This window comes from Periplaneta americana, chromosome 11, assembly GCF_040183065.1.
Source record: "Periplaneta americana isolate PAMFEO1 chromosome 11, P.americana_PAMFEO1_priV1, whole genome shotgun sequence".
Lineage (NCBI taxonomy): Eukaryota > Metazoa > Arthropoda > Insecta > Blattodea > Blattidae > Periplaneta > Periplaneta americana.
The window spans coordinates 6,943,317-6,957,069 of NC_091127.1; the positions used below are offsets into that span (position 1 = coordinate 6,943,317).

Genomic DNA, 13,753 nt, shown 5'->3' on the forward strand with positions numbered 1-13,753 from the left:
CATTTCCCATATTTATTCTGCGTTTAATTTCCTCCCGAGTGTCATTTATATTTGTTACTGTTGCTCCAAGATATTTGAATTTTTCCACCTCTTCGAAGGATAAATCTCCAATTTTTATATTTCCATTTCGTACAATATTCTGGTCACGAGACATAATCATTAATGAATAACATTTAATTATAATATTTTCGTAGGAAAAAATGCGTGTAGGTCTAACACACTTGCTGGAAGAGCCATTGCAAAACTCGTATGATTGAATCATTCGTTTGTGCTCGCAATCCAAATTTCATATCCGTTTTACAATGAAGTCCTTCCCGTACTAATATTACAATATTACTATTTCCGTTCTTGAATAACATTTTATATAATTCGTTATTATTATTATTATTATTATTATAATTATTATTATTATTATTATTATTATTGCATCAGTAAATATTTTATAATAATAATAATAATAATAATAATAATAATAATAATAATAATAATAATAATAATAATGTGACGCCCACGTGAGATTCGATCTCACGACCGACGGACGAGAGGCTAAGTCGGCCGTATTTTGGGCGGGTTGCGCGCGCATCTGCCTGCTGGGGCATGGCTACGGTGAAGGAGGGGAGCAGCAGCGTGCGAGATGATTCGAGAATGGACACACGCGTCGAAATATCGAGAAGTCGTACTTTCCAGAAACTGTGGTGTGAGTATAAGATTAACAGTTCATTGTTGTTCGTAATAGTCCAAGTAAATTGTCATTGCCGTCAGTGGAGTGCTATAACGAATACTGTGTTGAGTGAAAATCCTATTGTTGACGAGAGCGTTTAAGGTGAATTGAGGGGCTTAGAACAAAAAGCAGGTAAGTGACATTATTAAAAAAAATTACATAAGTGCGTGTTGTGATAGCCCAAAATGATGTTTCTTTGGGATAAAATCGGGTAAGTGATCACACTGTGAAGTGCTGCTATATGGGCATCATTTCACCAAACTAGTGTATAATATTCCATTGCATGCAGAACTTTAACTGTAATTTCCTCGAAACTAGGTTTCCGTCACTTACCTGCTTTTTGTTCTAAGCCCCTCAATTGTAGAAAGGAATTATTGTTGGAAGAATAAAATCCTATTGAGTTGAAATAAAATTTACAATAATAATAATAATAATAATAATAATAATAATAATAATAATAATAATAAGAAGAAGAAGAATAAGAATAAGAATAATAATAATAATAATAATAATAATAATAATAATAATAAACATTTATTTTGCATATATCAATCGTAGTCTTTTGTTATTTCTTATATAATTTCAATCCAATTTGGGAGCACAAAGGTAAAATAAATTATTGAATGCCACTGGCTAGAAGTCTCTGGCTCTGCCTATAATGAGAACAAAAGTAGCGCTACAAGCCAGGGTCGGCTGGAATGGTGCATTCTACGAAATACGCGAACGTTTAATTCCTACAAACAAGGTTAGGAAATAGGAAGCACGGTGCATGCAGGGGACACGAGAGTCTATGTTTAGTTTTATATAATAGCTCGTAAAAGCGACTGAATGAAACAAGCGAACCATGACAGATGAGCATCGAGTAGTAAACAGACACGGCGCGACTTGAGTGGCGGTCAGGCGAACTACAACAGCAGTAAACAAGCTGCAGCACTAAAAGATGTGGAAACAAAACGGAAATGAAGAAATTTAAGGAAAAAATATAAATTAAAAACACATTGAAATGGAGACATTGGTCCTAAAACGGCCCACAGACGGACCGACATGTTGTAGCGTATGTCCTACTAGAAATTGGACATAATTCATTTAGACTTGTCGTTCGCTGTCTTTCTCCACAGACGTAAATAACTGAAATTCGACAGGTAGTACGATTTTAATGATCGCTAGAGACGGTAGATTTAGCAAACTACTTGAAAAAAATAATAAGAACCTATGATTTATGTACAAAAGTCTCATAAAATATAATTTCGCTCTTATTTCGTTGAAATAAGTACAGGGACTAACATTTTTAATATTAACCTGGCTATACCTTTCTATTAACGATTGAAACAGGAAACACCGTTTGCTACCCCTTCCACGACTGGAGTTCGATGATACCGGCGTAAAATACAAATCACTTTACTAGGTATAGGAGGGAAGAAAAGTAGTTCATCCATTTATGTAAACTAGGAAATACCGCAATTTTGAGTTTGATAATTTTCATTAGGTTTTTGTTTAATCAAAATACAGTACTGTATTAACAATGAGTGTTTTTACTCACCAATTGAGCTATCCATTCGGACGTATTAATTATGCAGTGTATATTGTACTGTTACAGCATATTAACGTACAATATAGAGAATGAAGTTAAATTGAAAAATAATCATAATATGGATATTTAAACACATTTTTGAAAATGGTGGCCGTTCATTTCGATACAAGCTTCAGTTCTTTTGTGCATATTATCACACTATAGACTATTGTACCTAATTCCAATTACCAGTTTCGTCCTTCCTACCAGTAACTCATGTTGAAATAATTCCGTACCTACTCTATAAAAGAATACCTTACGTACTGTAAATTCAATCTTCACTTCTGCCCGATCCGAAAAGATAAAATTACTCAGAAATGCTATCTACTGTCCGTTCAAGTGGTTTTGTGGCAGGGTCGTAGAAAGGGGGGGGGAATCACGTGACAGCTAATTACTTAACGAGGCCCTTTTATTTAAGTTATTTAAACAGTTGAAGACCTCCCTCAAAGAACGTTGTATATCAACGGCTTTTGCATATGAATCCTATAGATTCAAAATCCTCTATATCCACTTTCACAAATTGAAGAATTTTGATAGTAACTGGTTCCAAATAGAGTGAATTTTCAACCTAACGGTGACTTTTAACAAACCTCTTGCTTTAAATTTAATGGTTCTTTTAATTCAAACTATATAAATCATTAGAATTCATTCTTAGCAAGCAATATGTAGGCATAACTCAATTATGAACAAAATGGTCTTTAGGGGGTTTTGAATCTAGAAGATTCATATAATATACAACATTCTTTGAGGGAGATCTTCACTTGTATAATATTACGTAGACGTCCAATTCCTAACATAAATTAATGTTTTCAGAAAAGAGCTAAGATAACCCAGCTACTAGACTTAACAGAGGGGCGAACAGAAGCAGGTGGGGGAAACCGGGATGCGATGTAGGCAGACAACAGTACCTGTACGAAAATATGATTCAATATTGAAAGCTCTTTCGTCACTGGAAAACGCGAACATATTTCTGGAACGTACTATACTCACTAACTCAGTACTGCTTACGCGCCCTCGGCTCTGTGTCGTGAACGGTTGGAAGTTTACTAGTAGAAGGGGTGGGAGTGAAGTACATTCAAAAACTCAGGTACAATAAAAATTGAAGTAAAAATAAAATGATGTCCCTGTATTACTATATAGGTCGCTGGAACCTGTCGTTCGATATGCCGGTAGTACGGCAGATTTTATGGACGTGACGTTTACAAGGCCACACACGTTGCAATTATCGTTCAAACCATCGAACTAAGTAATAATAGAACCGATCACTGAGCCTGCGGCCATTTAAGAGACTCTCCTCTACAAAGCAGGGAACTGACCGGTAACTTTTGACTCCAGCCTTCTCAATCAACATCGATCTCCCAGCCTTAGGCTACATTGAAAAGGCGAACTTCAACGTCAACATTAAAGTCTGACGTAAATACGAAAACCTGAGCATTCGGAATGAGAAACGCAATAAGATTTACTTACTTTATGCCATGGAGTTTGCTGCTATCACAACGCACGCAGATTCTACAGAGGTGTGAAAATTATTAGAATAATCTTAATTTTAAAGGTTTTTTAATAGTTCCTTCACAAATATTCATTGAATTGATGAATATTGGTATATAATATTACTATACTGATGTAGGATATATTTACTACTAACAATGCCGGAAAGCATTGTTGTACATTGGTATTTTTCTTATTTTACAATTGTTACGGGAATTCGGGAATTATTATATTATATTGGCGGAATTGGAAACATCAAAAATTAATTAAGAAATGCTTTAAACAAATTGTTCTTTGCGTTTACATTGTTGTGAAGGTTCAAATGAACGTATACATCTGTTTTGTGCATATAATTTTTTATGTTTCCAATTCCGCCAACATAATATAATAATTTCTGAATTCCCATAACAATTGTAAAATAAGAAAAATACCAATGTACAACAATGTTTTCCGGCATTGTTAGTAGTAAATATATCCTACATCAGTATAGTAATATATACCAATATTCATCAATTCAATTAATATTTGTGAAGGAACTATTACAAAACCTTTAAAATTAAGATTATTCTAATAATTTTCACACCTCTGTACATGAAGCTTGCTCCATTCTTTGCACTTTTGAACACAGAAAACACTCCGAAAAATACGGTGATAGGGCTTATGTTTATGTGCTTCGATGCGATTCTCCATTTCACATCGCCCCATCACCCTGTCTTGTAACTGACTGATTTATTCCCTTTGAAGTAAACAAACTTGAGAGACCGGAACTAAGTAGTGTTGCCAACCTTTCCTGAACTCCCGAGATCTCCCGTATTCGGTCCCGCTTCCGGTTCCAGCATTTTCTCCCTTGTATTGTATTGTATTGTATTGTATTGTATTGTATTGTATTGTATTGTATTTATTAACATTCCATGGTATTCATACATTGCTTTACAGCTAGAATATGGAACAAGTCAAAAACTTAATACTATTATAAAGTCTTAATTTATAGTCACAGTCTAGATGAAATATATTGTGAATTTTATTAGTAACAACAATGTAATTTATTCGCCACAACAATAATTCCTTTCTACAATTCACCTTAAATGCTCTCGTCAACAATTGGATTCTCACTCAACACAGTATTCGTTATAGCACTCCACCGACGACAATGACAATTTACTTGGACTAGTACGAACAACAATGAACTGTTAATCTTAACTAATATTTACAAAGCACTATTTACAAATCAGAACTATCAGTTCTCAGTTCACAGTTCTTCTAGCTCAGTCACTCGAGTTCACAGTATCTCGAACCACAGACCTTCAGAGACAGTCCACTGTACTCGAACTGAGGTCCCTCCAACTGCGGTCCACTGCACTCGAACTCGGGTCCCTCCAACTGCGGTCCACTGCACTCGAACTCAGGCCTTCGGATGCTGATACAGTTGCGGACGCACACTCGAGTCGAACTCCGGTACACAAGACTGGCTTGCTTGCTCTGGCTTTCTCACTGACTGGCTGACTAATCAACTGAAAACTACTCGAGTTCGCTGGCGTTTCTTCTTTTATAGCGAAATCATAGTTGCGAGAAATTTCTACAGCTGTGCAGAGAATTATCTGGATATCTCCACTTCGACGGACTTCTCGAAGAGTCGGGAAGGTCCGTTCCCCCTTCCCTCCGTAAGCAGCTGCGCGCGCGATCTCCCCTCGTCGCGTGGGCCCTTTCCCCTCTCTCCGCCTCGCCGTCCATTAGTGCTCCAAGAAGCCCGCGCGATCTGCTCTCTTGCGGGACGCTGGTCGTGAGTTCGAATCTCACGTCGCTGTCACAATATACAGACGAGATTTACAATATAGTCTACTAGTACAACACAAAGTTTTAGTATCAATTTCATGAAGTGTTATTGAATGTCATGAATTCACCTACAGAATAGAAGGCGTGAGAAATTAGGTACTTCTTTAATTTGGCCCTAAATAATCTTATGTTTTGAGTTTCATTTTTTATATCGATAGGGAGGCTATTAAAAATGTTTATTGCCATATAACGCATTTCTTTTTGATAGCACGATAGAATTGCCGATGGAGTATGAAAGTCATTTTTTTGCGTGTATTTATGCTATGAACTGTTGAATTAGTTACAAAGTTTTGACGATTACATACGAGGAAGACTATTAATGAAAAGATATACTGACAAGCCATGGTCATTATTTGTAGTTTTTTTTTTTAAATAGTCCTACAAGATTCCCTAGATTTGGCACCTACTATTATTCTAATTACTCTTTTTTGTAATAGAAATATACTGTTACTATCTGTGGAATTTCCCCAGAATATTATTCCAAAACTCATTACCGAGTGGAAGTACGCAAAGTATATTGTTTTTAAGGTATTGATATTTACTATCTTTTGCATAGTTCTAATAGCAAAACAAGCTGAATTTAGTTTGGGGGTAATTTCTTTAATATGATTTTTCCAATTTAACACATTATCGATTTTTAAGCCAAGAAATTTGGTTGTCGTTGTTTCTAATAGGATCTGTTGTTAATTATTGCGCTAGAAATTTGCGAGGTTGAATTTGCACAGGATTTAAATTGAATTATGTTAGTTGTGTTACAATTTAATACCAATTTATTTTTGTACAAAGTAAAAATATTTAATATTTACTTTTGCCGCGAATGAAGACGATTTATATGGTGAATTTTTTGTCGTTCCAGAGATGAGTTAAAATGTGCAGTCTGTTGAAGGTAAAGCTTTTAGAAATGGGTTTCAGTGCCTACCAATTTAAAATCGAACTATGTTTAATGTTACAAAGTTCGGAAAACTAGTGAATTTTGTTCAAAGCATCCTAGGTGATAGTGCTCAAAGTACAGAGAGAGAGAGAGAGAGAGAGAGGGAGAGAGAGAGAATGTTGTCTGTCATAAACAAAGCTCGGAACTTGGGGACTTGTGTCTTTGAACGTGGCTAAGCGACCGGACTTCAATGTCAACAAACTCCCGCTTCCAGCACAGAGGTACTGTAAGGTCTGCTATAAAAGTGGTTCCTGGCTGGAACAACATAATGATAATATTATGGTAGGTTGAAACAAGTAATTTTATAGCATATATATAAACAAACATGCAAAATATATCAGATTTACAGTTCTGCTCTGTATAGTTTATTACAGTGTATGACTACATACATTCGAATATTTTTCGAACTCATATCTTCTTCGTCTGTTAGTTAAACATGATTTGAAACGAAAGAAACTTATTTCCACGTCACATGAAGTGACGGGAGCAAACTTTAATTTTTTAATTTTATTTATTTTAACTAGCTACCTACTGAATACAAATTACATTTATAAAACAAAAATGTTTCTAGCCACTACCGTAAGAGCCAGGCTCGTGTACGGTGTGGTCTTAGTGAATAATATAACATAAAATTTACAAGGACAGTTTACTAAATACAGTAAGTAACTTAATTCAAACCAATAAATACAACACAAGAGCAAGAATAAAGAAGAAAGAGAAAAAGAGAGAAAAATACACAATTAATATAAATTGACAATTCGACAGAAGCCAGTGATATTCAATAAAGACAAGAATATAGTAGACAGAAATAAAAGGTAAAAAAAATACATTTGTTAATATTATATTATATCGTGGATAATTTTACAAATTTATTTCTTAAAAGCTTCAATTTTAAAAAATTTCAAATTTGGAAAATGGTTTGTAATTGTATTATAAAGTCTTAGGCCGAAATAAAGTATTGAATGTTTTCACTGTCACTGTTTCCTGTTCGATTTTCAGTAGTTGCTAGCTGATCTCGTATCTGAGAAAGATAAGTATCCTAAATTTGTCTCGAAAATAGTTTTCAATTTCTATGTCACTACTAGGGAAGGTTCCACTACGACTTGATCCATGGCTGTGGACAAATTTTCCACCGATTTAAGGGACTGCAATGTATTTCAATGAATGCCCGTTTCCAATCTCTAGTTTTTGTTTGACACAAGTCACAAAATATAAACTTTCCATTCGAAGAAAATATTGTATCTCCTCAGAATTCCTCCACGAAATTCTGTACCTAAATTTTAAGAAATATATTTTCAAACGTATACAATACCCATTCGAATAATACGTATTTTCTTATTTTCAAATAGACCGTTTACCTCTAATTAATTATCTGAATGTCATTGGCTTCGACAAGACACAGTTTCCTCGTCCGTCTTCCTGCCATTCGATGTGACCACTTTCTTAGTACACACGACTGTCCCTGAGCACTTGCAGGGTGAGCTTTGTGTATGTTGTACCTGTAACCTTACTCATGCACACGGCACACAAGTCCCCAAGTTCCGAGCTTTGGTCATAAACAAGTGGACATCATGTTCGAAAACAAGAGCACCACACACCCATTCAAAACAGAACGGAAAGTTGCAGTCAACTTCAACTATTCACGCAGGAAATATTTGCAGTAGTTTGTTGAAAATGATTAAAAGTTATTATGCGAGGCGAAATGTGTCTCAAAATATTTTTAATTTAAGCCTAACTGCCAAAACATAGAATAAAGCCACTTTTTCAGTAACTAAACTGAATAATTTGTCAATATTATATGTGAAATATTATCGATGGTTACCCTAGAGCTAACAAGCCCACATTTAACCTATTCCCTGTTGCACATACCGCGATTAGTGACTTTTGATGAAATTGTCTAGTCACAGTCTACTATATACAGTCGCGAAGCTTGAGGTGTTTTTTTGCAAATCTCGTGATAAAGCGCTCGAAGCGGTTAGCAACTAGAAACAATAGACTGTCCACGGTCGACTTTGGACTGAATCGTATTTCCATCGAGTGCTAGCTCGTTGCATATTTCACATTGATACTTGTGAAATGTTCGTTATTGGTTGTAATGAAAAAGTTAATGGCTAAAATACAATAATTGGAATAATAATATTTTACTAGAGACGTAGAAAAATTAAGTTCGTGTTAATGAAATTTATTGATCACGTTTTATTTTCAATTTTGGTAGGATTATTATTGCTTAGGCCTACTTTTTTTTTTCAAAGGATATGTTTTTAATTATAGCTGTTAATTTTGTTGTTATTTTTATTTGTTACTTTATTAGAGACGTAGAAAAAGTCTGTTACAATAAAATTTATTAATCTCGTTTTATTTCCAATTCTGGTGTGATTATTATTGCTTAACCTCAACTACGTAAGCCTACACTACAAGTGCCGGTACACGTACATAAGTTAATCCATTAATTCATATTTCCATTATTATTGTTGTAAAGGGAAATGCAAATTAATATTTATTGGTTTCATAGTTAATTATCGCTATAATCTTGAATGATGAAGCTATTATAGTAAATTTCAGTTCGTTTTGCACAAACAAAAATAATATTAACCTATTTCTTGAAGGTATCTTCGAGTTTATGGTGGAATTTAATATACTTCATTAAAATAATAAATTAACTTTATGCATTTAATATTTCAATAATGGAAGGAAGGTGTTAATTTTTCCAAAAGAACACAACGAAAGTGTAACATATTTTGTCGGCTGCTAGGAGAGAGATCTGCGATGATGAGGCGATAGTAGCGATCCCAGTGGTGGGCAACTATCCATGTTTGCATTTTTACTACATATTGAGCTTCGCGACTGTATATAGTAGACTGTGGTCTAGTCTTCTTGTTAACGTTATGCTTGCGTTGAAGTTTGCAGAGTAAATGAAGCCTTATTTTTCACTCCAACAGCCCCTACGATGGCTAAGTGGTCATACCTCCGCCCTGTCACGCAGGTGGCCCGGGTTCGAGTCCCGGTTAGGTCGGATTTTTCAGTGAAAAACCCATAGCGACACTTGTGGCGGACAAGCTCGCAGTTGGGGTTTTTCTCGGGGTCTCCCGTTTTTCACCATATTAGGTATCTACATCATTCCACCACCATTTCTCCATTTCGTCATCATTCCATAGCATTCTCGGAACGCCGGCTGGCGACGCAAGGAGGGGGCCGGCCTAGAACGAGTTGAGTTGCCTGCTCGAAACCTGGGTACGCAGCGAACCTTAGTGAAGTCAGCCGGTGTGGGTTTGGGAATGTGCCCAGCTTGAGGGTTAACGCAATAGATCGTAAGAGGTCACAGTGCTTCGCCATAGTGCCCCCTCCCGTAAATTCCATTCCCTCTCAAAGAAAGCCAAGGTAAGTATTCTTATTGCATTATTTATATTACCGTTCTCGGGCCGGGTTGAACTCGTGATATAATATAATGAAACCATTCAGTCATGTAAAACGACCCTGACAAAATAAAAGTTAATTTATTACGATGTACCGAAGTACATATGATATTTCCGTGCAGAAATTCTGCGTCATCATATTATGATGAAGGATGAGTGGAACGGAGAAAAGTTCTCTCCGGCACCGGGATTTTAACCCGGGTTTTCAGCTCTACATGCTGACGCTCTATCCACTAAGCCACACCGGATTCCTATCCCGATGCTGGATTGAATCCTCTCAGCTTAAGTTCCACCTCTTGGGCTCTCTCTAGTGATCTAGTGCGAAAAATAATCACTTAGTGATTTAGGACGGCTCTTATTCAGTCGGATCCCGGCCACTTAATCACTCATAACGAGTGCACCTCTGCACATGTGTGGACATTGTGCCACTGTCATACATGTGTGACGCAGTGCATGAGGGTAGGCCACTAGAGGGAACTCAAGAGGTGGAACTTAAACTGAGAGGATTCAACCCGGCATCGGGATAGGAATCCGGTGTGGCTTAGTGGATAGAGCGTCAGCACGTAGAGCTGAAAACCCAGGTTCAAATCCCGGTGCCGGAGAGAACTTTTCTCCGCTCCAGTCATCCTTCAAAATAAAAGTTTTAAGAAACATAATTCTGAAGGGTTTCCGTACTACTTCCACTGCTGTAGACACATCCCACAAATATGACTTCGAATGCTCTCCGATGCCCAGTCAGTCAGCGAGGAGGGCGGCTGTTAATTGCAACGTTACAAGCTTCACCTGCACCTGCCCGCCGCCGCGCCGCTCACCAGCTGTTATCGACGTGCCACGCACAATTTCACACGTCACAGAGCACAAGCCCAAGCTTACGCACCAGAAGAAACGCACTCGCTTCCCCCGTACCTTGTCGCCGTAGCCACAAAAAGGACAACGACAGATGTCTTTTCTATCAGAATTTAATTACGGCTACACAACTTTCAACTTTTTTTAATTAGCAGTCCTCAAGAATTAGCTGTTACCATGCTCGTCGTCGTCAACGAAGAGAAGGCTCTCGGATTCAAACCCAGCCGAGGACGAAGGATAGCTCTCTTCGAAAGGGAAATAAATCAAGTAGGAGGTCTCTTGTAGAGCCCGGACGAGAAGTTATGGCACCAGCGCGAGAGACGCATTTTAGTTCGTTTGCTTGGACTCGCCCTCACACTCAACTGGAGGGGTGTTGGGTTAGTTGGTTACTAGCATTCCGAGTGTTCAGATCGTTCAGCTACTACCGCTATTGCTAATACTGAAAACATTGTCCTTCTGAGCGCCCTCATTATGGCATTGTCCAAGGTGTGAAATCATAGAGTAGTTCATAGTCAAGGACATGAAATAGCATACAATGTATGGAAATTCATGTCAGAAGAGGCTGTGAACGGAATACTAATTCCATTGAAAAGCGTGTGTGCAAGAGTACTGGCTGCCACTGGTATTTCAAAGCGAACCTTGGCAAGAATCAGGAAAGAAGGGAAAAATATTGAGGCAGGAACAGCAGATTCTTTCTCCAGCCGAAGAAGAAGATTGTTGCAGCTGTAGACAGTTTTGATGAGGAAGACATAAGAAGTCTCATCTATAATTTCTACGCTACGCATAAGCAGAGGCCGACTCTGTAATCGCTTCTTCCAAGAATGGATATCAGTGTATGATTATGTGAAGTAAGTAGAGAACAATTACATTGAAAGTGAGCACGTGATGGACAGTATTTTGGAGAACATTTCCATAAACTTAGGGGCATCCGATTCCAGCACAGATCAGTCGTCTGATTCGGACAGAGAATAAGAATATAAAGATGGAATAGCGGGCGTAATTCCATTAGGTACCTTCGGACTCTTGAGTAGGAAAGTGGTGATACTAAGGTAAGACGAATGTTTTTGGAAAGAGATGAAACGGATATGCCTGCCGCTCTGAGCTTGAGAACCGTAACCCAAACAACCCCCACTCCTCTACCCTGCTGGCCGGAAATTTAAAACTTCGCGCAGGTTGGTGCCATAACATCTCGTCTCAGCTCTAGTAAATTCACGACAGAATACAGTGTACAGTCCGCGTCACTGTTTTTGGCGTGTGAAATAAGTAATGGGAACGTTAAATATAAGTGTTTTACCTTTGCCACAATCAGTCTGACAACTGTGTTTGGCAAATGGCTGATTTGACATGTATAGGAAGTGATACCATTCTCAGCTGCACTAACAACATGCTCACAAACTAGGCATTATACTCTAGGACACACGCCAAAAACGCTGGCGCCAGCTGTACGAGACGGTCTTTTCCCATTTTCAATCTGACTTGCCGGCTACGATCAGGAGGTCTGGAGACATGTTGAATCAACGTGACGCGTCCTATCATGCAGTCACAGATTGGGAACGAAAACTGTCCAAATATGGTCTAGGGATAAATCCCCGTTACAGTATGATCGCCCAATATCGATGATATAGCTGATATCACGAACGAGTATCCAAGACATAACTAACATCATAGGACAAGATCTGGATACATAATTGATCCCACTGTGAGTTTCGAAACGGATGAGGAACAGCCAGCAGAAGTGGATAATGAAAAAAAGAATATCTACAATCCTACCATTCCCTATTACCTAAAAAAATACCAGCTAAAAGAGGTTGAAGTAATCGGACTTCTGGTTGGAGCAAGAGGTACCGCTACTCTCTTCATGAAAGATGTGTTTAAGAAGCTTGGAATACCTACATCTATTATTCCGATTGTAACTTTAGCTGCATTGAAAGCAGGGTTGTTGTAATTTAACCCGACCCAAAAAAACCATATGGGTTTTTTAAAAAAAAAAAAACCTTCAATAAAACCCGACACAAAACCCAAAAAAAAAAACATATATTTATTTCTCGTAATTTAATCAACATACAAAATATTACAAAAAGGTGCATCATATTTATTTACTATAACAATTTGTCAGCAGAAGTTATTAATTAGGTAATGTTTCGTTATAAAGAAAAAATTACTTTCATCAACACGGTGTTTTATTGTAGAATGGTATTAATATTAACTACATCACAATTCAGTCCTTCTTAACATGCAGAAATCTGTAGATCTTCACTAATTTCTCAGCTTTTTCCTCTCCTAACTTATTTCTTAACTTTGACCAAACAAGCCCATAGGTGGAGAAGATTCTCTCAATGGATGCAGTGCTGGCAGGGCAAGAAATTAAACTTTTCACAAAGCTAATAAATCCTGTTGGCAAGTTCCCCTTTTAGTTGTTTTCAATTCCATTATTTTCCACCATTTTTTGGACTGAACTGTTGTACAACTGCGTCAGAAAACATAGTAGCAGGAAAATAATCAGAATCAGCAATCCTAAAAGACATAACACTTGTCACCCACTCTGGATGAATCTCTGTGAGCCAATTTTCTGCACTTTCCTCTTGATCTGCAGTTATTCTTACCCCTCTGAATCTTGGATCTAACATATTAGCAAGATAGTGGAAGGGCAGGCTGCCAACTTAAGAATATTCAATAATAATTACCAATCTTTGCTTATTTAATTTGCCAGTTTTTGCTCATGAAGTAGTTCTTAGAATATGTTGGTGTTCTGAATCACTTAGTCACGAAATTGAACTATTTAATACCCATTAGAGAAAAACCCAATAAAACCCAAAGAAACCCATAAAAACCCAGTAAAACCCACTGGGTTGGGTCTTTTTTTAAATACCCGGGTTTTTCTCAACCCTGATTGAAAGGATCAATTGCTCTCCTGAAGAATCACCTATATTCGAAATCAAACTAAGTTCAGT

The 13,753-nt window shown here is 37.3% G+C and overlaps 1 protein-coding gene across 1 annotated transcript in view; it reads right to left on the minus strand.

Annotated features, from left to right (window-relative positions):
* The window catches only part of fng (Fringe glycosyltransferase), a 408,217-nt gene that overhangs the window by 282,887 nt on the left and 111,577 nt on the right, over positions 1–13,753 (minus strand). The gene's annotated exons all lie outside the window — the stretch shown is intronic.